This window comes from Triticum aestivum, chromosome 5B, assembly GCF_018294505.1.
Source record: "Triticum aestivum cultivar Chinese Spring chromosome 5B, IWGSC CS RefSeq v2.1, whole genome shotgun sequence".
NCBI lineage: Eukaryota > Viridiplantae > Streptophyta > Magnoliopsida > Poales > Poaceae > Triticum > Triticum aestivum.
The window spans coordinates 521,096,576-521,123,351 of record NC_057807.1 but is presented as its reverse complement, the minus strand read 5'-3'; positions in this window follow the sequence as shown (position 1 = coordinate 521,123,351).

Sequence of the window (26,776 nt, the reverse complement as noted above, 5' to 3'; positions counted from 1 at the left end):
CTCCTCAAACTACGGTCATCATTGAGAAGTATCCCGATTATTGTCACTTCGGGGTTGTCGGATCATAACACATAATAGGTGACTATAGACTTGCAAGATAGGATCAAGAACACACATATATCGATGAAAACATAATAGGTTCAGATCTGAAATCATGGCACTCGGGCCCTAGTGACAAGCATTAAGCATAGCAAAGTCATAGCATGTAACATCCCAAATTTTTAATTTGGAATGTTATACATAGGTCATTCATGCATATCATATTTTATTTCTTTTCCGCTTTGTGAATCCTCGAAATCCTAAGCAACTCAAGGACCCTCGGAGAGAGTTGGGGATTTTGCGGTCTCATATTTGGCTTTTCGTACCAAATAATGAAACGAGGATTTTTGATTTAAACTATTTCTTTGTCCGAAAAATATTTCGTACTAAAAAAATGAGAGGAGATAATATGACTTCTCCAAAATAATTGAAATATTGGAGGAAAAATGTTAAAATCATTTATTTGATCTTAGTTGATTTTATTCGGATTTTATTTGCATTAGAAATATTTGCATGCTTTCCAAAATTGCATTTAGGGCCAAGAAAATGTTCATTCCGTTCTAAATATTTTATTTAGACGGTGAAAATTTGTTTTGGCATTTTTAGGGTTTTATTTTATTTTCTAGGATTTTATTTCTGCCGGCGTAATTATTTAAAAAAAAACTTCCTGCGCCCGACTGTGCCGAGGCCCAGCCGAGCCAGGCCGGCCCACCCCCGCGTCGCCGCCTTCCTCCCGCGCGTCGCCGCAGCCGGAGTCCGGCTCAGACTCCGCCGCCGCCTGCCCCCTCCCCCAAGGCACCGGACCCCCCTCCTATAAATACCGCCGCCACCCGCCCCCCTTAGCCACCAACACCGCCGCCCGGAGCCACAGCCCGAGCCACCGCCGCCGCCCGGAGCCGCAGCCGAGCCGCCGCCGCCGCCGCTTTCCGCAGCCGCCGCCGCCGCTCTCCGCCGCTGCCGCCCACCGCCGGAGCCCCGCCGCCCCACGCCACTGCTCGCCGGAGCCCCCCCCCCCTCGCGGGAGGTATCCGCCGGATTCCGAGACCGCCGGTTTTTTTTAAAAAATAAGCCGTTCGGTTTATTTGTTTTTCGAAACCCTAGTTTTGTTTTTTATAGATCGGTTTATTTCTCCGATTTATTTATTTAGCGAGCGTTCGCTCGTCCGTTCGTTTTAACGAACGTGTTCTTCATTTAGTGTCAGATAACGAACGTTCGTTCGTTAATCTGTTCGTCGCTTTTCCTTTTGTCACTTTTTTTCCGCGATTTTTCTGATCGCGATTTCCGATCCAATCTTAGTTTCTGTATATCTTTTCGCTCGTTAGTCGGAATCAGGTGATTCAAAAGCCTGGAGTTTCGTCTCGAGACCCTCTTTCTGCTTAACCCACTTAAACTAAGTTTTGGTACTGTAAAAATTTGACCTTAGTCCAGATTAGTAAATGGATTTTGTTTCTTTTGCCGTTTGAGTTTCGTTGCTCCGTTTGTTTTGATTCTTTTGCTAACCAGAGTTCTTAAGTTGAACTTGTTGGTTCTTTGCTTTCAGTTGAAGTTTTGCTCGTGCATCTTTGCTAGTTGCTTATGTATGTTATTGTTTGTTTGCGATAGAATTTCCGGAGTGCGAAGCGTGTTACTACGATTCTCTAGGTTTCGCGGATCGTCAGCAAGGCAAGTAACACATTGATCATACTCTTTTCATACCCAGTTTTTATGCATTAGTTTCAACCCTCAAACATTGCATGATTAGGATGTCTTTAACATGTGGGTTTTGGGAAGTAGCTAATGAGGTAGAACCTATTGCCCTGTTTATTATCAAACCTTTGGGAGTTATTTCTACGTTATGCTTATATTGCTATGCTATGCTCGTAGACGTGGTTTGGGTTTGAGTGTATTCCATGACAGATGTGAGATTGTTAATTAATGGTTCAATCTAAGGTGGCAACTTTAATACACATTTGGGTGGATTGAGGCACCTGGGGATACCAGTGATTGCCTTTTTTTTGGAAATCCCGGGGTTACCGTGTGATTTTCCTATGGACCGCCACCCAGGCTCAAAGGGAACTGAGATGAGTCATGCTAGAAACTTCCGTGTGCAGCCACAAGCTATTATGGGCTCTAGCATAGTTGAGTAAGTTACGTGAAGCTCTTGAACAGGTAGATCAGCAGGTAGTGGGTTTTGTAGGTTTGGTATGGTCTACCCGGAGTAGGGAGTTAATGTTTCCGAAAGACTATGTCTCGGTCATCCATTTCTCAAACACCATGCAGTGCGAGAAATCAACGGAGGCGGTCGAGTCTTGTGGGGAAAAGTGCGCAAACCTCTGCAGAGTGTACAATCTAATCATGGTTCGCCGTGTCCCCGGTTATGGACAATTCTGAGTATCTAGTACTTGAAGCTTCTTATGTATCTCATCACTCTAAATTAATATTGTTGGGTTGTTAATCACTTTAATTGGGATTGAGTTGGGGTTACCTTCTCAATGTTGTTCAACTACCATGATAGTTAAATAAAATATATTCCTTTGCAGTAGGGACAAATTGGCTTTATGCAAAACTATAACCGTAGAGCTTTCCACCAGCCAAATATGCATGTAGTGTTAGCATTACTCTGTTGTTATTCTACTGTGTTATATTGCCAGCATATTCCATGTGCTGACCCGTTTCTCGGGCTGCAACATATTATGTTGCAGACTTTTCAGACGAGGAGTAAGGTTCGTTAGGTCGTTGCCGTGCAGATCAGCTATGCCGTTGGAGTTGATGGACTCACTTATCTTCCAAGCCTTCCGCTGTTTTCGCATTAGATGGCTGAGGGAGTCCCGGATTAGGCGGTGTCCGGATAGCCGGACTACCATCATCAGCCGAACTATCATCGGCCGGACTATCATCATCGACCAGACTCCAAGACTATGAAGATACAAGATTGAAGACTTCGCCCCGTGTCCGGATGGGACTTTCCTTGGCGTGGAAGGCAAGCTTGGCGATACGAATTTGTAGATCTCCTACCATTGTAACCGACTCTATGTAACCCTAGCCCTCTCCGGTGTCTATATAAACCGGATGGCTCTAGTCCGTAGGACACAACAACAACCATTACAATCATACCATAGGCTAGCTTCTAGGGTTTAGCCTCCTTGATCTCGTGGTAGATCCACTCTTGTAAACATCCACAATATCAATATCAATCAAGCAGGACGTAGGGTTTTACCTCCATCAAGAGGGCCCGAACCTGGGTAAAACATCGTGTCCCTTGTCTTCTGTTACCATCCGCCTAGACGCACAGTTCGGGACCCCCTACCCGAGATCCATCGGTTTTGACACCGACATTGGTGCTTTCATTAAGAGTTCCTCTGTGCTGTCACCGATAGGAAGGATGCCTCCTCCCGTCTTCAAGGACGGTATTTTCGCCGAAGGAGCCTTGGCCGCCGGCCAAACTATCCGGCTAGGTGGTTTTCTTATGACCGCCTGTTCGGCCACCGCTTCGACAATGACCTCTCAAGTCGTCAAAAGCAATCTTCACGTCAGCTCGGAATTCGCCAAGCGGCTGGATCCAATAGACCTCTCGTCCATAAACGAGCTCTTGGATCGCATCGCCGCCCTGGGAGTCGCTACAGACTGCAATCAGATTGGGCTTAAAACCGATCTGAGAGAGATTAACTCTCCCCAGGTCACCCACCACATTGCAGTGGTAGAGGAACAATGCGGCGACTCTTCTCCTGTATTGAAAACTAGTCATGTCCAGGCTCCCGAACCCCTCATGCCGGATTCCCACGGAGGGACGGACTTCGATCAAGCACTGAACTTAAAGTCAGGCATCGGACCAGACTCGTTGGACAACGTCCAGCAATCCAAGCTTCCAAGTTTGGAAACTTCTCGGCCCTCGAGCCTTGAGATGGGTAGGGTTCCAGACTTAATTCCACCCACCCGCCCAGACATATGCGATCTATCTCTAATCCGGTAAGAGCCCGCTGAGACAGTACATCACTACTGGGCCAGATTCCTCCTGGTTATGGACAGGATAAAGGACTGCCGAGAGGAAAATGCAATTTCAATTTTTTGCAATAATTGCACGGACGAGGGAATCTTGAACGTCGTCAGCCGTCGTGAAATTACACGCTTCGCCGACATGGCGTCCATAGTACGAAAGTACTGTGCGATGGAGAGTTTCCGGACAACCGAAAATAAGTTTTGGGACAATCCGGCCCCGAATACAACCCCAGTCCGCAACAAAGGGGTGCATTACACTCAGGCACCAGATACAAAAATCAAAAAGCAAATACCCCATAGAGGGCACGGAACCGTACTGGAGGGATGGCTTAGCGGACCCTGTAAAATTCACAGTACAGAAGGCACCGTCCCAACACATAGCCTTCGAGCATGTTGGATATTACGGCAGGTGGCCAAAAGTGGAGAGGAGCTTCTAGCCCCGGAAAACCACTCCAACAATACCGGTACGGTATCAACAGTCTTCGAGACTTTTGCATCAAACTATATGCGGAAACGAACAATCCGCAGCCTTGCCGAAGTCTACCAAGAAGCAACAACTAATCCATGGAGCGACACAACCATCACCTTCAACGCCAGCGACGAACCTAAATTCCGAACAGCCCGAGCTCCAGCCGCACTGGTACTTAGTCCAATAGTGGACGGCTTTTGACTTACAAAGGTCCTCATGGATGGCGGCAGCGGGTTAAACCTCATCTACGAGGAAACCCTTCAAAAAATGGAAATAGATTGGAGCCGCATTGAGCGAAGCAGCACAACCTTTAGAGGAATAATCCCTAGCCGGGAGGCGCGCTGCACAGGAAAAATCACACTCGATGTGGTATTCGGCTCGCCGGACAACTACAGATCCGAAGAAGTCACATTCCAAGTGGCCCCGTTCAACAGCGGATATCACGCTATATTAGGAAGAGAGGCATTAACAATTTTTCAAGCCGTACCCCATTACGGGTACATGAAGCTCAAAATGCCTGGGCCCGGCGGAATAATCACTCTCGTTAGTAATCCGAACATAGCACTCCGCGCCGAATACAAGACAGCCGCATTAGCCTTAGAGGCACTATCCGAAGCCCTAGCGGCAGAGGAACTCACTGCGCTGCGCTCTACGGTGAACAGGGATGATGTGATACTCGATAAGAGATCCAAGTCCACCTCCTTTAAACCAGCAGATGAAATAGTCAAATTCCAGGTCCACTCAACGGACCCGACAAAGACGGCCTCCATCGAGGCACAATTGAACCCTGATGTAGACGCTGCACTGCGAGAATTCCTTCGGAAAAATTGGGACATTTTTGCCTGGCACCCCTCGGATATGCCCGGAATCCCACGCAGATTGGCAGAACACAGCCTAAACATCCTAAAAGGATTCAAGCCAGTCAAACAGGCTCTTCGACAATTTTCCGAACCCAAAAGACAGGCAATGGGATAAGAGCTAGCCGAACTATTGGAAGCCGGATTCATCAGAGACATCAAACATCCGGATTGGCTAGCAAACCTGGTAATGGTACCAAAGAAGGACAAATCCTGGCGCCTATGTGTCGATTTCAAAGACCTAAATAAAGCCTGCCCAAAGGATCCCTTCCCCCTCCCCCGCATCGACCAAGTCATCGATGCCACTGCAGGGCACGATTCATTGTGCTTCCTGGACGCATACTCCGGCTATCATCAAATCAAGATGGCAGAAGCGGATCAAGCCGCAACGGCATTCATTACTCCATATGGACCATTCTGCTTCAACACGATGCCCTTCGGACTTAAAAACACCGGCGCAACATATCAGTGCATGATTCAGACATGTCTGGCTACCCAGATCGGCAAAACCGTAGAGGCATACGTAGACGACGTAGTCGTCAAAACTAAACACGTCGAAACTCTAGTAGACGACTTGAGGCTCACATTCGACAACCTCAGAGCATATGACATCAAGCTGAATCCGGAAAAATGCATTTTTGGCATACCAGCTGGAAAGCTGCTGGGCTTCATCGTATCCGGTAGAGGAATTGAAGCAAACCCAGCCAAGATCCGAGCTCTGTCACAGCTAGATATCCCAAAAGACCTCAAGCAAATACAAAAATTGACTGGATGCGTGGCGGCTCTAAGCCGCTTTATCTCCCGTCTAGGAGAAAAGGCATTGCCCCTCTATCGCCTCCTTAGGCGCACCGAACACTTCGAGTGGACGGATGCTGCCACCGCCGGACTCGAAGAAATAAAGGCCATATTGGCAACAAATCCGGTCCTGGCTGCGCCCAACCTGGGCGAATCAATGTTGTTATACATCGCAGCAACGCATCAAGTTGTAAGCGCGGTACTCGTCGTCGAACGAGAGACAGAAGGGCATAAATTCCCTCTTCAAAAACCAGTATACTACGTATCCACTGTGTTAACCCCCTGCAAGTCCCGTTACCCGCACTATCAGAAGATAGCATATGCGGTGTTCATGGCATCCCGGAAGCTCCGACACTACTTTCAAGAGTGTTCGATAATAGTGGCCTCTGAAGTACCACTTAACGACATTATAAACAACCGCGACGCGACGGGCAGGATTGCAAAATGGGCCATTGAGCTCTTACCATTTGATATAACTTACAAACCTCGGCGAGCTATAAAGTCACAAGTTTTGGCTGACTTTGTCGCTGAATGGACCGAAGCCGAACTCCCTAAAGAGTACGGCGCATACTCCAATTGGATTATGCACTTCGACGGCTCTAAAATGTTAGCCGGATTGGGGGCTGGCGTCGTATTGACGTCCCCGACCGGGGACACAGTCCAATACGTACTTCAGATAATGTACACGGACTCCAACAACGCAGCCGAATACGAGGCCCTTTTACATGGTCTCCGGATGGCAATCTCCATGGGCATTCAACGCCTAGAGGTGCGCGGGGATTCAAACCTCGCAATATCCCAAATAAACAGAGACTTTGACGCCAAAGATCCGAAAATGGCAGCATATCGCAACGCTGTCCTAAAAATGTCAGCCCGGTTTGAAGGACTTGAATTCCATCATGTAGCCCGGGATAATAACCAAGCAGCCGACGTACTGGCACGCATCGGCGCAAAACGCGACGCTGTCCCTCCTAACATCTTCCTGGAACGGCTCTTCAAGCCATCCGTACTATGGGAAGAGGAGTCCGGAAATAACAAACCGGAACAAGCCGCACCAACCGGCGATTCAGCCGATGACATAACACCTTCAGCCCACGACATAATGGCAGTAATTGCCCCGTGGACAGAACCATTCCTCGCCTACTTGCTTAGGCAGGAACTCCCCGAAGACCATAATGAGGCCCGCTGCGTAGTCCGGCGATCTAAAGCCTACAAGGTCCATGAGGGAGAACTCTATAAGAAAAGCACAACCGGAGTCCTTCAAAGGTGTATCTCCGAAGAGGAAGGGCGAGACCTTCTGGCTGAAATTCACGCCGGACTAGGCGGACACCACGCCGCAGCCCGGGCCCTTGTAGGAAAGGCATTCCGTACAGGATTTTATTGGCCGACGGCCCGGGCAGATGCTCAGGACTTAGTCCAAAGATGCGTCGGTTGTCAGCTCTTTGCTAATCAGAGCCATATGCCACCCACCGCCCTCAAAACTATACCCATTACCTGGCCGTTCGCGGTCTGGGGGCTTGACATGGTTGGACCACTTAAAGGGGGAACCCACAAGCAAAGATACCTATTGGTCATGGTGGATAAATTCACCAAATGGATAGAGGCCAAGCCAGTTAAAACGGCAGAGTCCGGACCAGTGATAGACTTCATATCCGGGGTAGTACACCGTTACGGTGTCCCCCACAGCATCATCACCGATAACGGCACGAACTTCACGGCCGATGAGGTTAAATCATGGTGCAAAAATATGCGCATCAAGCTCGATTACGCTTCAGTCTATCACCCTCAAACCAACGGTCAAGTGGAACGAGCAAATGGTCTAACAATGAGCGGCATCAAACCTAGACTAGTGCGGTCCCTTACGAAATCTGACACGCACTGGGTAGAGGAGCTCGACTCCGTACTCTGGGGGCTGCGGACAACGCCTAACCGTACTACCGGATTCACACCATTTTTTATGGTATACGGCGCAGAAGCAGTTTTGCCCTGCGACATCATTCATGACTCACCTCGAGTGCGCATGTACGAAGAAAGAGAAGCCGAGTTGGATCGGTAGGACAGCTTGGACGCATTGGAGGAAGAACACAACATCGCCAAGGCTCGTTCCACATTTTATCAGCAACAGGCTCGAAGATACCAAAGCAGAGAAGTACGGGCCAAGACTTACAACATTGGCGAACTAGTTCTACGCCTGCCGGACAAGAAAAAGGACAAGCTCAAGCCCAAATGGGAAGGCCCCTTCATCATCGATCAAGTCCTGACCGGCGGAGCGTACCGTCTACGAAATGCATCGGATAACCGACTCGAGCCGAACCCATGGAACGCAGCCCGCCTCCGAAGATTCTATGCCTAGCGCCGGACTAAGAGTTCGTCCCTTTCCCCCGTCTCAAATTTTTTTTACTTCAGCTGCCTTTTGTTTATCTTTTTCTTCTCAACCCTATTCATCAAAGCCTTAAAGGGCCTACTTGCGCAACGTTCGCGCGCAATTGATGTGCTATCCGCACTCATTATACCTGGGGGCTTCTTTACCAGAAGCTTAATTATAAGGGCTTCATGCCCAGCACATGTGTCAAGCCTCCACATGTACCTTTTATTCACCATTATATGCATCGATATGACTTAAGTTTTGGCCAAGCTGGGTTGCCTGGCTCCTGTGCTTACCCCTACGTTCCCGATTGTTCGGCTAGGAGGTAAAGGGAGCACCTCTGCGATTGTTACTGCCGGGTCAGCCGGATGTGTACCTCAGACTGGGTGAAGCCGAAAGCTAGCGTTCTTAAGGGAATATTCGGTCGGTGACTTAAAAGATGATTTTTTATCCACTTATTTATCTGCCCCCAGATGTTTTTCTGCTTTTTTCGCAGTCCGGACATGCACTTTAGGGCATGCCACCCCCAGAGGAAAGGAACCCTTAACGGAACTATTCTCCCTGGAAGATGTTTCTTACTACCCATGTAATATAACATAACTAGTTGGGCACTTGTCTGATAAAGCACTAATGACCCCTACGCCTGGTCTCCATGCATACCCCGGTTGTTTCATAACCGAGAAGGTATTCGGACACACTCCGGACTCTAGGGTCCCGAGGTCGAAGCGAAAAGGTCGGCAAAGACAAACGATCTACAATCCGGCTAGAAGGCATTTTATATGTCATTTTATAATACATTGTCAAATCGACTGATTGTATTCTTCCTCAATCCCGTCTAACAGGTTGTCTAATTTACAGTCCTGTTGGGAAAATTTAGCGGCCAGCTCTACTTGGCCGTATACTAAACTCACAGGGATCTCCTTCCCATCGGGCCCCACAGGTCCGACTTCGGCCATGTGGTTGGGATCCGCCTTCTTGTACCGCGTCTTTACCATGGCCCAGGCCTCCCTGGCACCTTGGCGGCAGGCCGAAATCTTCCATAAATGGAAGCGCTGCCGCACTCCCTGAAGCTTCTCCGCAAGCTCCCCAAGACCCTCGGGTAAGGAGAAGGCTGGCCATAAAGCCTGGATGACGCCGCTCATTGCCTGCCGAACTCGTTCGATCAGTTGCAACAATTCGGGAAGTTGATCACCCGTTGATACGGGCATCTCCTCCGCAGGGCGACCTGTGAGCATACCTGCAGACATATTCTGTCAAATTGACTTCCTCGCCGAACTCTTCTTTTCAAAGGAGTTCGCTCAAGCACTTACTATAGATGCCGCGACGAAGCCGCTGATTCTCCTTAACGGAGCCCGACAGCTCGGCCCGAACGCCTTTCAGCTCTTCTCCAAGCTGGGCATGGGCATCCTGGAGCTTGTTCCTTTCATGCTGCACCTTATGCAGCACCCTCTCGCCGGCCTTTAGTTGGCGCAGAAGTTCTTGCCTGTCCGGATCTTGTCCGGCAGCACCTGCAACGTCATTTTTTAGACTTGCGCAAAGGCCAAACGCTACTTATCTTTCTAAAATAATGCGTTACCAGGAGAGGTCCCTGTGTTTCCTCCTGCGCCAGAGAGTGCGGCCTCAAGTTGGGCCTTGCACTCTTGCAGCTCCTGAGACAGTTGGGTATTCTTCTCGGTAAGATCCTACGTTTCATATGATCCTTAAATCAGTTAATATAACTACTTTAAGTCTCGGGGGCTACTGGCATATACAACTATTAAATTCTCTTACCCGTATGTCTTTTACATACTGCTCCGTGGCTCTGGTAAAACCATCTTGAGCAGCACGAAGGTGCGCGTCCCCCGCGTTAAAGGCATTCAACGCCTCGGGGGAGAAGCACGCGTCACGAAATACTGTCCGGCGGCGCCTGTGATTCAGGGCACTCTCCACCTCAGACTTGGTGGCGGACAGTCTGTCGGCATCCTCCGTCGGAGGAACGTCCGGCTCGCGCCTTGCGCTCGCCTCCCCCTCCAGACCAGGTGCTGGAGCCTGGCTGGTAGAGGTTGGATTGGCAACCTCCACGCCCGCAGTCCGGCGGACGCTTTTTTCCCTACAAAAGTCATGAGCACTCAAACGCTTCCTAGGAACGTTGCTCTAAATAATGAATTGTGAGCTACACCTTTGCGGCGACGTTTCAGTCCGCGCCGCGCTCCTCTTCCGCCTACTGGTCCGGACTGGCCTTTGTTGGCCAGCCACCGCGGGCTCGGCTTCTCGCCCTAGGGGCGCCTCCTGCACAGCGCCATCGTATACGGTGGTCAGAAATAAGCAAGGAAGGAATGACGGTGTCAGGACTTCGGTCGCAATCACCTGGGAAGCCGGATATAGTCCGGGATAGTCGGCCGTGATGGCGACTAAAGCATTGTCCATGCTGAGCTGGTGGAACACCCCGTCGATTAGCTCCACCATTATGTCCGGATCCTCTTCGGAGGCCGGATCCCGGGATCTCTCTGGATCCTCGGGTTGCGGAGCTGGACTTAGCATGTCCTCCACGATCCGGCGCAGCTCCTGCGTCGAAAGAAGAACACAATATAAGAAACTTAAGTTTCAAAAAGCATGGGTCGGGCACGCAGAGTGTTCGCTTACCCAAGGCCGGGGATTATTCATGGAGAACCCATTTAACGGGTTCGTCCGAAGGAAATCCTCCTTCTCCCCCTTATACAGGCCGGACAGGATCGTCACCAGATCTTCGACCGAATCCGGCCCTTTGCGGCCATGACGGGTGGCATCGTCCTCCCCGTTGAAATCCCACATGGGGTGGCCCCTGTATTGTAGTGGCTGCACCCCCCGCATAATGCATGTCGCCATGACTCCAATCATGGTCAACCCGGCATGGGCCAGTAACCTTATTCGGCCCATCAAATAATGGACGCTCTTGTCTTCCTCCAGTTGGGGGCTCCGCGGACGCCAACTAAGGCGTTTCTTCAGAGGAGCATTGCTGAACTCCGGGAGGCCGATCCGAACAGGGTCCGGCAGCGGAGCGTCTTCTATATAAAACCATTCCGAAGGCCAGTCTTCGGACGCCTTCTTAGGGGTTCCGGATGGATATCCGGTCCCGGCAATGCGCCATATTTCGGCGCCGCCCACTTGATATATGGACCCCTCGTGAGAACGGGGTACAAGGCAGAACAACCTCTTCCACAGCGTGAAATGGGGCTCGACGCCCAGGAATAGCTCGCAAAGAGCTACGTAACCCGCAATATGCAGGATTGAGGCGGGCGTGAGGTGATGAAGCTGGAGTCCGTAGAACTCCAGGAGCCCGCGGAGGAATGGATGTACAGGAAATCCGAGCCCCCTTATCAGATAGGGGACGAAGCATACCCGCTCCCCTTTGTTGGGATTTGGGGTAACCTCCGCTTGCTTCCCACCTTTGTAGGTGGCCAGCCCGGCTCGAACCGGAACCATGAAGGCCGGAGGGAGATATCCCCCCGCTTGGAGCTTCACCAGCTCGTTGTGCGGAACAGAGCATCTCCTCCAATCTCCTGGCAAAGGGCTGGGAGCGCGAGAAGAGGAGCCGCGTTGACGGTCCATGATGGAATGGATTCTTGGTCGAAAGCGCTCCGATGAGTATTTGCGGGAGGAAGATGGTGATTTGGATCTGGATTCTTGCCTCCCTTATAGGCAGATTATTCGCACAACTAGGGGGTAAAACATAAAAGACACCCTGGCTTTTCACATTCGCGCGACGCGTGGAAGAAGGCCATTATTGGGCGTGGAAGCCAAGACGCGCAACATTGATGAGGAAGCCGGACACTGTTCGGCAGGTACGTAGAACTTGAAGGAGAACCCGCCTTGCAACGCCGAAGACTACACACATGCTGGACTTATCGTCATTGAAGCCTGGTTCGGGGGCTACTGAGGGAGTCCCGGATTAGGGGGTGTCCGGATAGCCGGACTACCATCATCGGCCGAACTATCATCGGCCGGACTATCATCATCGACCGGACTCCAAGACTATGAAGATACAAGATTGAAGACTTCACCCCGTGTCCGAATGGGACTTTCCTTGGCGTGGAAGGCAAGCTTGGCGATACGGATATGTAGATCTCCTACCATTGTAACCGAATCTATGTAACCCTAGCCCTCTCCGGTGTCTATATAAACCGGATGGCTCTAGTCCGTAGGACACAACAACAACCATTACAATCATACCATAGGCTACCTTCTAGGGTTTAGCCTCCTTGATCTCGTGGTAGATCCACTCTTGTAAACATCCACAATACCAATATCAATCAAGCAGGACATAGGGTTTTACCTCCATCAAGAGGGCCCGAACCTGGGTAAAACATCGTGTCCCTTGTCTCCTGTTACCATCCGCCTACACGCACAGTTCGGGACCCCTACCCGAGATCCAACGGTTTTGACACCGACAATGGCCTTAAGCCATATTATTGTAATAAGTTCTCTTTTGAGACATTCGATATAATAAGTGTGTGATTGCTACTCTGTTATAAATCCTTCGAGTACTGTGCATGTCAGCATTACTGATCCAGGGATGACACTGATGCACAGAGACTTGACCGTCTGAGGTCGGGTCGCTACAAGATGGTATCAGAGCACACGCTGAGTGTAGGACACGACCACTAAAACAAACCATAGGTCACTCTTCTCTACTCATTTCTGATTTCTCTTCTCTTTTCCACTCTTTAGGATGCCGGAGATGAAGAACAAGTTTGCGCAACCAGGCGAGGATACACCTTTTGGACGCCACTTGAAGGAAGTCACTAGATACCTGAACATTGGAATACCCAGTTTCACCGGGACGTACAATGCCACCCTACCAGAAGAGGAGCGTTGGATGATTCAAGTACAAGTACCAGGAAGGACGTTTTTGCCAACTTCTAAACCCATAGATATTTCTTTCGATGCACAAACCTGGAGCCTAGGCAAGAGCATGGCAGCCCACATTACCATGGGACGCATTGGAGAAGTCTACAATAAGGAACTCAAGGACACCATCTATCAAATATGTGGGAGCCGAGACGAGCAATGGGAGATGATCAGCACCAAGAAGGATAGATCCATTGCAGCGTTTATCCAGGAGCAAAACCAGCACATTCGACGACAGGAGAACCAGATGTGCGCAGACATGATGGAGTTGAAGAAGGCAAAGACTAGGATCATCGAGCTGGAGGAAGAACTCAAGTTCACCCGCGACGGATATGAGGAGGAAATCAAGACGCTACTGGAGAAGAATGACGGCCTGGTTAAGAAGATCGGAGTTTTCATGGGAAGACTAGCACCAGAAGACGAAGATGACGACCCCACTTGCCCAGACAACTACATCATCATCGACGACACTGATTTGGACCCTAGTGATGATGACTATGAAGATGAAGCTGGAGCTGACATTATCGAATCTTCCACCGATCAAAATTTCTAGATGACCACCATATACTAGTAGTATTTTCCCCATGTAATTGAGCACTTTTGCGATAGTTCTAGACCATTGTAAGCCCTTGCTTGTTTGATTGAGTGTTATGATTGTGTTTGTCTCATGTGCATATGGGTAGTGCTTTCTCACTAGACTTTTCTTCTATTCTAATCTCTCCCCTCTAAAACCCCTCAGATACCTCCGAGACGTGACACCGGTTTTTCTTTTCCACAGGAGCTCACCCAGTTGATCCAGCAGCAGAATGCTTTGATGCAATTGCTAGTTCAGAACCAGGGAAACAACAATAACAACCACAACCCTCCACCAGCAGACAACCTAGCCCGTTTTCTAATGTTACAACCGCCAGTGTTTTCCAGTAGCATCGAGCCAATAGTTGCTGATGATTGGCTACACCGTATCGGAAGGGAGTTGACCACCGCTGGATGCATAGATGCGGAGAAGGTGCGTTTTGCCGCACACCAATTAGATGGACCGGCAGCAGCATGATGGGAGAATTTCACAACCACCTATCCTATCGACACAGTCACATGGGCACAGTTTCAGCAGGCTTTTCGTACTGCCCATGTTTCCACTGGAGCTATGCAGATGAAGAAGCGGGAGTTCCGCAATTTACGTCAGGGGAACCGTACTGTAGGTCAGTACATGGATGATTTTAGCAAACTATCACGCTATGCCCCTGATGATGTGGCCACGGATGCCGCGAAGCAGGAGAAGTTTATGGAATGGTTGAATGATGAGATGAGTATGCAGTTGATGGTGGCAACTTTCAACAACTACCAGGAGTTGGTAGATAAGGCCCTTATGATCGAAGGGAAGCAGCAGCAGATTGAGAGCCGTAAGAGGAAGTATGGTCAGGGGAAGTATAACCCAGGAGCTCAGCATAAGCCTCGCTTAACCCCGAATATGGGAGGGCTTGTTCATAATCATGGAGGTCACAACCACATTGGAGGAGGATCGCATAATCACAATAGTGGTAAGAATGGGAATCAGAATGGAGCTAACACTAATCAGAATCGTCCCAATCCAGCCACACCCTACAAGAGAGACCTGAGTCAAGTTACTTGCTATAAGTGCGGAAAGACTGGGCATTATGCGAATGATTGCCCTGAAGGAAGGAATGGAAATGGAAACGGGAGTGCCGGAAAGAAGCCTAATCCATTCAACAAAGGACAGGTGAATCACGTTAACGTGGAGGAGGTTGAAGATCAGCCAGACGCGGTGATAGGTAAGTTTTTGGTTAAGTCATTTACCGCTCTTATTCTTTTTGATACTGGTGCATCGCATTCATACATATCAAGGGGATTTGTGGACAAGTTTAAGCTACCAACCCAAACTCTAAGGACCCCTCTTTTAGTAAGCTCGCCCGAAGCTGAGTATATGGCTAGCTAGTGGTGCAACCAGATACCTTTAACCATTGGAACTCATGTTTTTCCGTCCGACCTAATTATATTGGAGTCACAAGGATTGGATGTGATATTAGGTATGGACTGGATGTCAAGGTATGGAGGGAATATTGACTGTGCTAGAAAGTCAATTCATCTCACCACCCCGGAGGGTAAAAGGATTAAGTACGTATCCAGGCATGTGCCTAGGAGGACCCAAGTGAATGCCCTCATGAGAGTTGTGCAGGAGGAAGTGCCTGTAGTAAAGGATTACCCGGATGTTTTTCCAGAAGAGTTACCAGGGATGCCACCGGATCGGGACATTGAGTTTTTGATAGAATTGTTGCCAGGTACAGGGCCTATATCCAAGAGACCCTATCGGATGCCCGCAAATGATCAGGAGGAAATTAAGAAACAGATCAAGGAGTTGTTGGAGAAAGGATATATTCGGAGGAGTTCATCACCTTGGGGAGCCCCAATACTTCTGGTCGAGAAGAAGGATAAATCCCTGAGGATGGTTGTGGATTATCGAGCCTTGAATGAAGCAACAATTAAGAACAAATATCCGTTACCAATGATCAATGATCTGTTTGATCAACTGCAAGGAGCTAAGGTGTTTTCAAAGATTGATCTGCGATCAGGATACCATCAGTTAAAAATCTGAGAGAAGGATATACCAAAGACAGCATTCACTACGCGGTATGGATTATACGAGTATACGGTCATGTCGTTTGGACTGACAAACGCCCCTGCCTATTTTATGAGTATGATGAACAAAGTGTTCATGGAGTATTTGGACAAGTTTGTAGTAGTGTTTATCGATGATATTATGGTATACTCGAAAAATGAAGAGGAGCACAACGAGCATTTGCGGTTAGTTCTCGAGAAACTCAGAGAACACCAGTTATATGCCAAATTCAGCAAGTGCAAATTTTGGTTGAAGGAGGTTGGATTTCTTGGACATGTTATATCAGGAGAAGGTATAGCAGTGGACCCCAGCAAGGTTCAGTCAGTCACTGAATGGTTGGCACCCACTTCAGTTGGCGAGATCCGCAGTTTCCTTGGACTTGCGGGATATTATCGGAGATTCATTGAGACTTTTTCCAAACTGGCAAAACCAATGACTGAACTATTGAAGAAGGACAATAAGTTTATATGGACAGAGGATTGCGAGGCAAGTTTCCAGGAGTTGAAGAAATGCTTGACTACAGCCCCAGTGCTAACATTGCCAGATATTCATAAGGAGTTTCAAGTGTATTGCGATGCCTCTTGTTTGGGACTGGGATGTGTGCTTATGCAGGATGGTAAAGTTGTTTCATATGCCTCACGACAACTGAAGCCTCATGAGTTAAACTATGCCACGCATGATTTGGAGTTAGCAGCTGTAGTGCATGCATTGAAGACTTGGAGACATTATCTTATTGGAAATCGTTGTGATGTGTACACAAATCATAAGAGTTTGAAGTACATTTTCATGCAAAAGGAGCTGAACCTTAGACAGAGGAGATGGTTGGAACTTATAAAGGATTATGACATGAAGCTACATTATCACCCGGGAAAAGCCAATGTTGTAGCAGACGCTTTGAGCCGGAAGAGCTATGCCAATATGCTGGAGAGCAAGGGTTTGCCAAAAGAGTTAGCTGAGGATATCATGGAACTTCGATTGGAGATTGTTCCAAGAGGTTTTGTGGCAACATTGGAGGTTCATTCGACCTTGTTGAACAAAATTTGAGAAGCCCAGAAGGAAGACCAAGAGATTTACGAAATAAAGGAGAAGATGAGCGAAGGAAAGGCCAAAGGTTTTCGCGAGGATGAGCACGATACCTTGTGGTTTGAGGACCGGGTTTATGTACCCAATAACGCTGAGATCAGGAAGTTAATACTTCAGGAGGCACATGACTCTCACGCCCAATATGCGACCCTATCCAAAAGGAACTCGAAGGTCCCACCAAGGATAGACCCGCATATTGAAACGCTTTTGCAAGGTGGATATCATTACATCAACATTACACAATAGATGGGGATACATACAAGAGGCATACAATGCCACACGAATACAACCTCACAATGCATAAGAGCAACATCCGACTACGGATGAAACACAAACAGAAACTCAAACGACATCCACCCTACTATCCCAGGCTACCGACCTGGAACCTATCCCCTGATCAAAGAAGAAGCAGAAGAAGAACTCCAATACAAGCAAACATCGCTCTCGCGTCATGTTCATCGCACAACCTGTACCTGCAACTATTGTTGTAGTAATCTGTGAGCCACGAGGACTCAGCAATCCCATTACCATGGGTATCAAGACTAGCAAAGCTTAAAGGGAAAGGAAGGGGTAAAGTGGTGAGGCTGCAGCAGCGACTAAGCATATATGGTGGCTAACATACACAAATAAGAGCGAGAAGAGAGCAAGCGGAACGGTCGTCAACTAGTAATGATCAAGAGGTGATCCTGAACACCTACTTACGTCAATCATAACACAGAAACTGTGTTCACTTCCCGGACTCCGCCGAAAAGAGACCATCACGGCTACACACACAGTTGATGCGTTTTAATTCAGATCTGGTGTCAAGTTATCTACAACCGGACATTAACAAATTCCCATCTGCCTATAACCGCAGGCACGGCTTTCGAAAGATTATACCCTGCAGGGGTGTCCCAACTTAGCCCATGATAAGCTCTCGCGATCAACGAAGGATATACCTTCTCCCAGGAAGACTCGATCAGACTCGGAATCCCGGTTTACAAGACATTTCGACAATGGTAAAACAAGACCAGCAAGACCGCCCTATGCGCCGACAATCCCGATAGGAGCTGCACATATCTCGTTCTCAAGGCAACACCAGATAAGCGAAGTGTACAGGAACCGACGTAACCCAAGTTGCCAAGGGATGGCCCCGCACGGTGCTCTAGTTTGGACCAACACTTAGACAAGCATTGGCCCGGGGGGGCTAATATAAAGATGACCCTCGAGAGCGCGACTCCCAAGGGAAAAAGGGCTAGGTGAGGCAAATGTAAAACCAAGGTTGGGCCTTGCTGGAGGAGTTTTATTCAAAGCGAACTGTCGAGGGGGTCCCATAAATCACCCGACCGCGTAAGGAACACAAAATCCGGGAACATAACACCGGTATGACGGAAACTAGGGCGGCAAGAGTGGAACAAAACACCAGGCAAAAGGCCGAGCCTTCCACCCTTTACCAAATATATAGATGCATTAATAATATAAGAGATATTGTGATATCCCAACCAAAATCCTGTCCACCATGGAGCAATCTTCAACTTCACCTTCAACTAGCAACGCTATAAGAGGGGCTGAGCAAAAGCATTAACATAGCCAAACAACGGTTTGCATAGGAAAGGTGTCAAAGGTTAGAGGTTCGTGGCAATTTGAGATGGCTTGATAAACAGGTGATAGGTAGCACAGCATAGCGATAGAACGAAACAACTAGCATAGCAATGATAGTAGTGAGATCCAGGGTAGCGGTCATCTTGCCTGAAATCCCGCAAGGAAGAAGAACGAGTCCATGAAGAAGACGAACGGATGAAGCCGAACCAAGCGTAGACGAACGGATCCTCACGATCGCAACGAAACAGGAACTATCGAAAAGAAGCACACAACATAATAAACACACCACACATGAACAAGGCATGATGCACAACAAGCATGATGCATGACAAGACTACTTGAAGCTACTCATGGCAAGGGATGATGCAAACAAGAGCAACACATCAAGGCAAGTTTAAATGAGGCCGGGAACAACATATAACAATTCCGGTAAGTCCTCATATGCATATTTCGAAATTGCTCCAGATCTGAATAAACCTTATGTTCAAGTTCTTAAGCATCAAGTTAAGATGACCAAGATGATCTACACGAGATTCTAGTCAAGTTACATATAAAGTTCATTTATTTCGGAGCTACGGTCTAGAAGATATGAGCAAAACAAGTTAAACATGGCATTGATGCGAAATGCACCCAAACATCAAGCGAACACCTCAATACATGGATGAAACATGATAATATGAAACTACATGCAATTCTAAGCAAGTTTCATATAGAGCACACTCAAAACGGAGCAACGGTTCAAACACACGCATGAAACAAGTTTAAAGGACAAGTTGTCCAAAACAGCAACTAGGCATATTGCAAGCACCAAAACAATATGCTACAGGACCTCAACAAGAAAACAAAAGGCATGGGCATGATGTACACGTAAAGCATTACAAAACATGAACACTGAGCTATCTCCAGAAATCACTAGAACATGCTCAAACACACATGGTAAGATCGCAAGTAATAACAATTTCAGACTTTGCAGAAAATAACATCACGATGCAATGTTTAGAGCTATCAAACAACATGTTACAGGAACTTATCATGGCAAACAAAGGCATGGCATGAATCTACTAAATGCATAGATCAAATTTCCTTTAATGACCATGAGCCAAAAAGGACCAGAAAATATGATGGCACCCACGTAAACATAGCAAGTTATATTACAGATTCATACATGGCAGAAACAGAATTATAAAGGCATGTAAATGAGCTTGTGCAAGTCACTACAGGGCAATACATGGCATGGAAAGGCACCCAACAGTAAGAAGACATGTTTATGAAGCTAAGCATGGCAAGAGCAAGGTCATAGGGTGCATGGAACACTAGGAAAACACGTGGCAACAACTGAACTTAATGTTAACAGGCTGACAGCAACATTATGAAGCAACTTTGGAGCAAGATAACAACAAGCTAGAGCAAGCTATAAATGCAACCAGGGGCATGGATGGATCGAGGATGACATGTAGATCAAAACATATTTAGTGGTCATCTCCAGATTATGCATAGAATGATAAGTAGCAACATGTTTACATGGCATCACGAAATAACAGATTCAGCCTAGCAAAACAGCAACATCATGTATCCTACTTAACAAGCTTGAATCACTCACCACAAGTCATTGCATGACAAGATAAGCATAGCATCAGCAAGAAGACATGTTTATGTAACAAACCAAGTCAAGAACAAGTCCATAGCATGCAAGGATCAACTATAGCAACCTTGGCCAAATTGAATAACATGTAAACAATCTGCCAGGAAACATTTTGAAGCAAAAGTAGAGCACGAAAATGACATGCTAGACTACTTCATAATTGCAACCAAGGGCATGAATCGATAGACAATAACCATATGTTCAAAACACCCTTACTGAAGTATCTCAAAATATGCATGTATCTCTCTGTAGCATCATGTTTACATGGCATCAAAATAACAGCAGAACAGGAACTAAAATCAGCAACATCACGATGCCTAGTTTGCATGCTTGTGCTAGTCACCACATTGGTCACAAAAATTTATGTCAAGCACCTCTGTAAAGAAGACATAGCATAGATCAAAACACATGTAGACATCAACCTCATAGCATGCACACATCAATCATGGAAAAAATGACAAAAGAGCTCGTTCTGATAACAGACAGCAGAAAACATCATGAAGCACTCTTACAACAATGATTCAGGCATCAAGATGAGCTCAAATGAACATGATGCAATGGAATGAAATGATGTACTCGTTGAGACGAACAATTTGACATATTACACGCGCAAAACGTAGCTACGGATGCAGAGATACAATGCAATGAACATGGCATGAAAATTACTGGAATCTGGGGACTTAGCAGATTTTCACCTTCGCGGAAAAGTGGACGGGGACGTTCCGGGACGGAGAGATCCGGGACGGGCGGAGGCATTTAGATCGGGGGAGTGGTGGATCTCATCCCACTCCCCAGATCCGGCGACGACGCGGCGGCTCCGGCGAGCTCCGGCTCCGGCCGGAGCGGAGGAGGACGGCGAGGGACGGCGAGGTCCGGCTGCGGAGGACGCCGGCATGGGGCGGTGCGCGAGCTCCGGCGAGGCGCGGACGGACCGCGGAGGGGCGGGGCCGCGAGGCACGGCGGGATGGAGGCGGTGGAGGAGCTCCTGCTCCGACGAGGCGCGTCGGGCAGAGCAGCGGCCGAGGCTGGCGGCGGGGCCGATCCGGCCGGCGGCGGGCGCTGGCGCGGCTGGAGAAGATGCTGGGCGCGGGAGGCAGGGACGGCGCCCGAGGAGGCGGCGGCCGGCGGGGCACCGGGCGGCGGACGGCGGCGGGGCACCGGGAGGTGGACGGCGGCGGCGAACGGTGGCGGGGGAGCGCGCGGGCGACGGCGGCGCGACGCGCGGGCCGGCTCAGGCCCGGATCCGGCCCGAGCGGGCCTGACGCGGGCCTGGCGGCGGCGCGCGGTGGGAACGGCGGCGGGGGGGACACATGTCAGCGGCTGATTGGGCGGGCGGCAGAGGCGGACATGTCCGGCGGGGTCCGGACGTGTGCGGCTGCGGGATGAGGACGAAGCTAGGGTTTCGGGGGGGATTTGATCCGCGAATTTTGGGGGAGGGGGCTATTTATAGATTCTGGGAGGTAGGAGAGTCCAAATGAGGAGCGGTTTTCGCCCACACGATCGTGATCGAACGACCGAGAGCATGGAGGGGAGTTAGATGGGTTTTGGGCCACTTTGGTGGGGGTGTTGGGCTGCAAAGAGAGAGGGGGTTTCAGGCTACGCGGTTAACCGTTGGAGTATCAAACGACCTCCAAATGGCACGAAACTTGACAGGCGGTTTACCGGTGCTATACCAAGGCCGCTTGAAAAGCCTCGGTCCATTCCGAGAACGTTTAACACCCGCTCACAACGAGAGACGAAAGGGGAACGCCGGAGGACATAGGAGCGCCGGATTGCAAAACGGATAACGGGGAAAAGGCTCGAATGCATGAGACGAACACGTATGCAAAATGAAATGCACATGATGACATGATAAAATGCAACACGCAAGCAAATGACATGGCAACGACGGTGAATAACTGGCAGACACCTGGCGCATCGGATCCAGGGCATTACAACACTCCTCCACTAACAAGAGATCTCGTCCCAAGATCTTAGGATGGCACCGGAGAGAAACGGAAGAGGAAGAGATGAGGTGAAACAAGAACTCGAGAAGAAGCACATAATCGAGAGCACTCGAGAAGAAGAGAGGAACGACGAGAATGACGAGAATCGAAAGCTCACGGAATCGGATAGACTATGAAACCACTCCGGTTAGAACGAGATAAGAAACGAATAAGACTGAAAGGATTTAGGCAGCACTCCGGTTGAACAAGGAAAGAATAGAACACAAACTTCACAAGATGGAATGACACTTGACGACATAAGCAACGCAATACCTCCGGAAGAATTAAAAGATTTGAATGAAAAGAACGGAGAATAAAATGACAACTTGTACCACGAATGAAATAGAAAGCAACCTTAGAAGAAAAGATTGAATGGAGTTGCTGAGAAAATTCAACAACGAAAGAATAAGCTTGTTGTGGTCTTATGGAAAACATCTCAGAAATTAGGAGGTGATAACCAGCCGCAAACGAAAATGATTGAATAGCTGAGAAGAACGAAGGAATGCAAAACTCCACTTCAAAAGAATATAGAGAATTAATTGCACTTCGAGATGCAAGAAGGAAGATACTAGAACTCCTCCAACAAAATCTTGATGAACTCTTGAAGAATGAATTAAATCATGAAGAACCACCATGAAGAACTCCGGTAACAAAAGGATGACGAGATAAAATGAAAGGAAGAAAGAATAAGATGAGCCTCGATGATTTAGATGGAGGTTCTGGCAAAATGGTTGAGGAATATTTGAACTCCGGAAAAGGAAAGATGGAAAACACTTCGAACTAGAATTTATTCCTCACGAACAAACTCCGAAGGAAGGGATTAATCACTTGGATGAAATAAGAATAAGATTTATTGTATGCTTATCCTTCATCAAATCGATGACAAGCAATGGATTTTGCATACCACTTATTCTTCTTGAAAAGGAATTAAGAGAGATATAGCGCAAAGTTGATAAGGTCTTCATGAACCACTGGTAGGATTGAAAAGAACGAAAGGATTAATATGATAAACAAGGAAAAGAATCTTGAACGAACCACTGTAAGAATTCGAAAATGACTGATGAAAGAGAATGAAACACCGGGAAGAATCAGAAGAACAAATAAGCAAGAGGTGATTTAGATGCAAAAGGACAAAGAGAACATAAGCTGATTAAAGAACAATTGAGCGAAGCACCGGGATAATTTGATAACGGTAGCTGAAATGATGGCCTTCGGTGAAAATAAAAAAGAAAACAACTCCTGAAGTACTCCGGATGGGTAGGAAAGAATATCTGGGAAATGGAATAATTCGAGACTGATAACATGAAGCTAGAACCACGAATCTTCGAGAGAACGGACAAGGTTTGGAGGAAAAATTCTTCTTCGGTCTTCAAATGACGATGAGAAACACCACCAAAATTACTGAGATAGTCCGGTAGAATGGAAAGCAAAGAGGTTGAGCCAACAATGAAATGATTTGAAATCGATCTTGGAAAGGCATCTGACTGATGGAAACCATTCTTACGTCAGACTTCGGAAAGGATTTGGGAATAGCTCCGGGAATAATTAGAAGAGTCAGGTAAGATCCTGGGAAAAGACCTGTGGGTTAGGGCCCACTGAAGAGATAACACCGTTGGAAAGGATTGTTGAACAGATAAATGATGCACCGGAACAATTGAAATGTTTGAATGAGGTGACAACCTCGAATTAATTAGAACACAGACGAATCTCCTGAGATGTCTTGAGGACTCCGGAAGGATAAACTGGCGAGAGGCAAACGAGCAGGGAAAACACTTGAGCTGTGGGAAAGAATATAATCACTACCGAAAAACTTGAATTAAGTCCACCGGAGAAGAATAAGAGATGAAGAATGTCCACCGAGACAAGAATTCACTGGTTGAAATAATTTATGGAAGACTGAAGAGGTTCCGCACGAATGAGATCAATGGTCGAGAGAGAGACAGACTCCGGGAAGAAAAGGGGTGGGAGGGCGGGAAAACAAAGGCAAATTGGAAGGGGAAACCGACGAATATCTTGAAGAGAAAACACCGATTAAAAGAATGCAAAGGCTTCGCACAAGTAGAATGGATACTCGATTATGGACTCCGGTTCCGAGAAGAAGAAGGGTGGGCGGGTGGGAAAAGAAAACAACTAAGGATTGAACTCACAGATGAAGAGGCTCGAGTCGACTTGACGAGAAATGCACCGGATGAAAAGAGCTGAGAACCAACGATCGGAAAACCAACTGCGTGATCCTAAAGAAAAATTTGAAGGGGAAGAGGAGTAATTCAAAACACCTAGGTCACGATTCCTTACCAGAGCGACGAAGGGGCTGAGGAGTAAAAAGAATTCCTACTCTCCGATATAACTAGACTCAGAAATCAGTTTTCTTCTAGACTCAACAACGGCCAAACTACACGATCAATCAAGGGGGCTCCTAGGGTCGGTCGAGGCTCTGATACCAACTTTGTCACGCCCAATATGCGACCCTATCCAAAAGGAACTCGAAGGTCCCACCAAGGATAGACCCGCATATTGAAATGCTTTTGCAAGGTGGATATCATTTTATCAACATTACACAATAGATGGGGATACATACAAGAGGCATACAATGCCACACGAATACAACCTCAGAATGCATAAGAGCAACATCCGACTACGGATGAAACACAAACAGAAACTCAAATGACATCCCCCCTGCTATCCCAGGCTGCCGACCTGGAACCTATCCCCTGATCGAAGAAGAAGCAGAAGAAGAACTCCAATACAAGCAAACATCGCTCTCGCGTCATGTTCATCGCACAACCTGTACCTGCAACTGTTGTTGTAGTAATCTGTGAGCCACCAGGACTCAGCAATCCCATTACCATGGGTATCAAGACTAGCAAAGCTTAAAGGGAAAGGAAGGGGTAAAGTGGTGAGGCTGCGGCAGCGACTAAGCATATATGGTGGCTAACATACGCAAATAAGAGCGAGAAGAGAGCAAGCGGAACGGTCGTCAACTAGTAATGATCAAGAGGTGATCCTGAACACCTACTTACGTCAATCATAACACAGAAACCGTGTTCACTTCCCGGACTCCGCCGAAAAGAGACCATCACAGCTACACACACAGTTGATGCATTTTAATTCGGATCTGGTGTCAAGTTATCTACAACCAGACATTAACAAATTCCCATCTGCCTATAACCACAGGCACGTCTTTCGAAAGATTATACCCTGCAGGGGTGTCCCAACTTAGCCCATGATAAGCTCTCGCGATCAACGAAGGATATACCTTCTCCCAGGAAGACCCGATCAGACTCGGAATCCCGGTTTACAAGACATTTCGACAATGCTAAAACAATGGCGGCGGGGCATTTCGACAATGGCGGCGGGGGAGCGCACGGGCGACGGTGGCGCGACGCGCGGGCCGGCACGGGCCTAGATCTAGCCCGGGCGGGCCTGACGCGGGCCTGGCGGCGGCGCGCAGTGGGAACGGCGGTGGCGGGGACACATGTCAACGGCTGATTGGGCGGGCGGCGGAGGCGGACATGTCCGGCGGGGTCCGTACGTGTCCGGCTGTGGGATGAGGACGAAGCTAGGGTTTCGGGGGGGATTTGATCCGCGAATTTCGGGGGAGGGGGCTATTTATAGATTCTGGGAGCTAGGAGAGTCCAAATAAGGAGCGGTTTTCGCCCACACGATCGTGATCGAACGACCGAGAGCATGGAAGGGAGTTAGATGGGTTTTGGGCCACTTTGGAGGGGGTGTTGGGCTGCAAAGAGAGAGGGGGTTTTGGGCTACGCGGTTAACCGTTGGAGTATCAAACGACCTCCAAATGGCACGAAACTTGACAGGCGGTCTACCGGTGCTATACCAAGGCCGCTTGACAAGCCTCGGTCCATTCCAAGAACGTTTAACACCCGCTCACAACGAGAGACGAAAGGGGAACGTCGGAGGACATAGGAGCGTCGGATTGTAAAACGGACAACGGGGAAAAGGCTCGGATGCATGAGGCGAACACGTATGCAAAATGAAATGCACATGATGACATGATAAAATGCAACATGCAAGCAAATGACATGGCAACGATGGCGAATAACTGGCAGATACTTGGAGCATCGGATCCAGGGCGTTACAATGACTCACCATACTCGATACACCCCGAAAACACCAAGATGCATTTGGATTTGAAGGAATGTTTCTGGTGGACTGGTATGAAAAAGGATATTGCCGAGTACGTAGCCATGTGTGATGTATGTCAGAGAGTGAAGGCAGAGCATCAGAAACCAGCTGGACTGTTACAGTCGATGCCGATACCCGAATGGAAGTGGGATAAACTTGGTATGGACTTTATCACTGGACTACCTAGGACCAAGGCAGGATATGACTCAATATGGGTAGTAGTGGATCGTTTGACTAAAGTGGCTCACTTTATTCCGGTGAAAACTACCTATACAAGTGCTAAGTTGGCCAAGATATATATGACCAGAATTGTATGTTTGCATGGAGTTCCGAGGAGC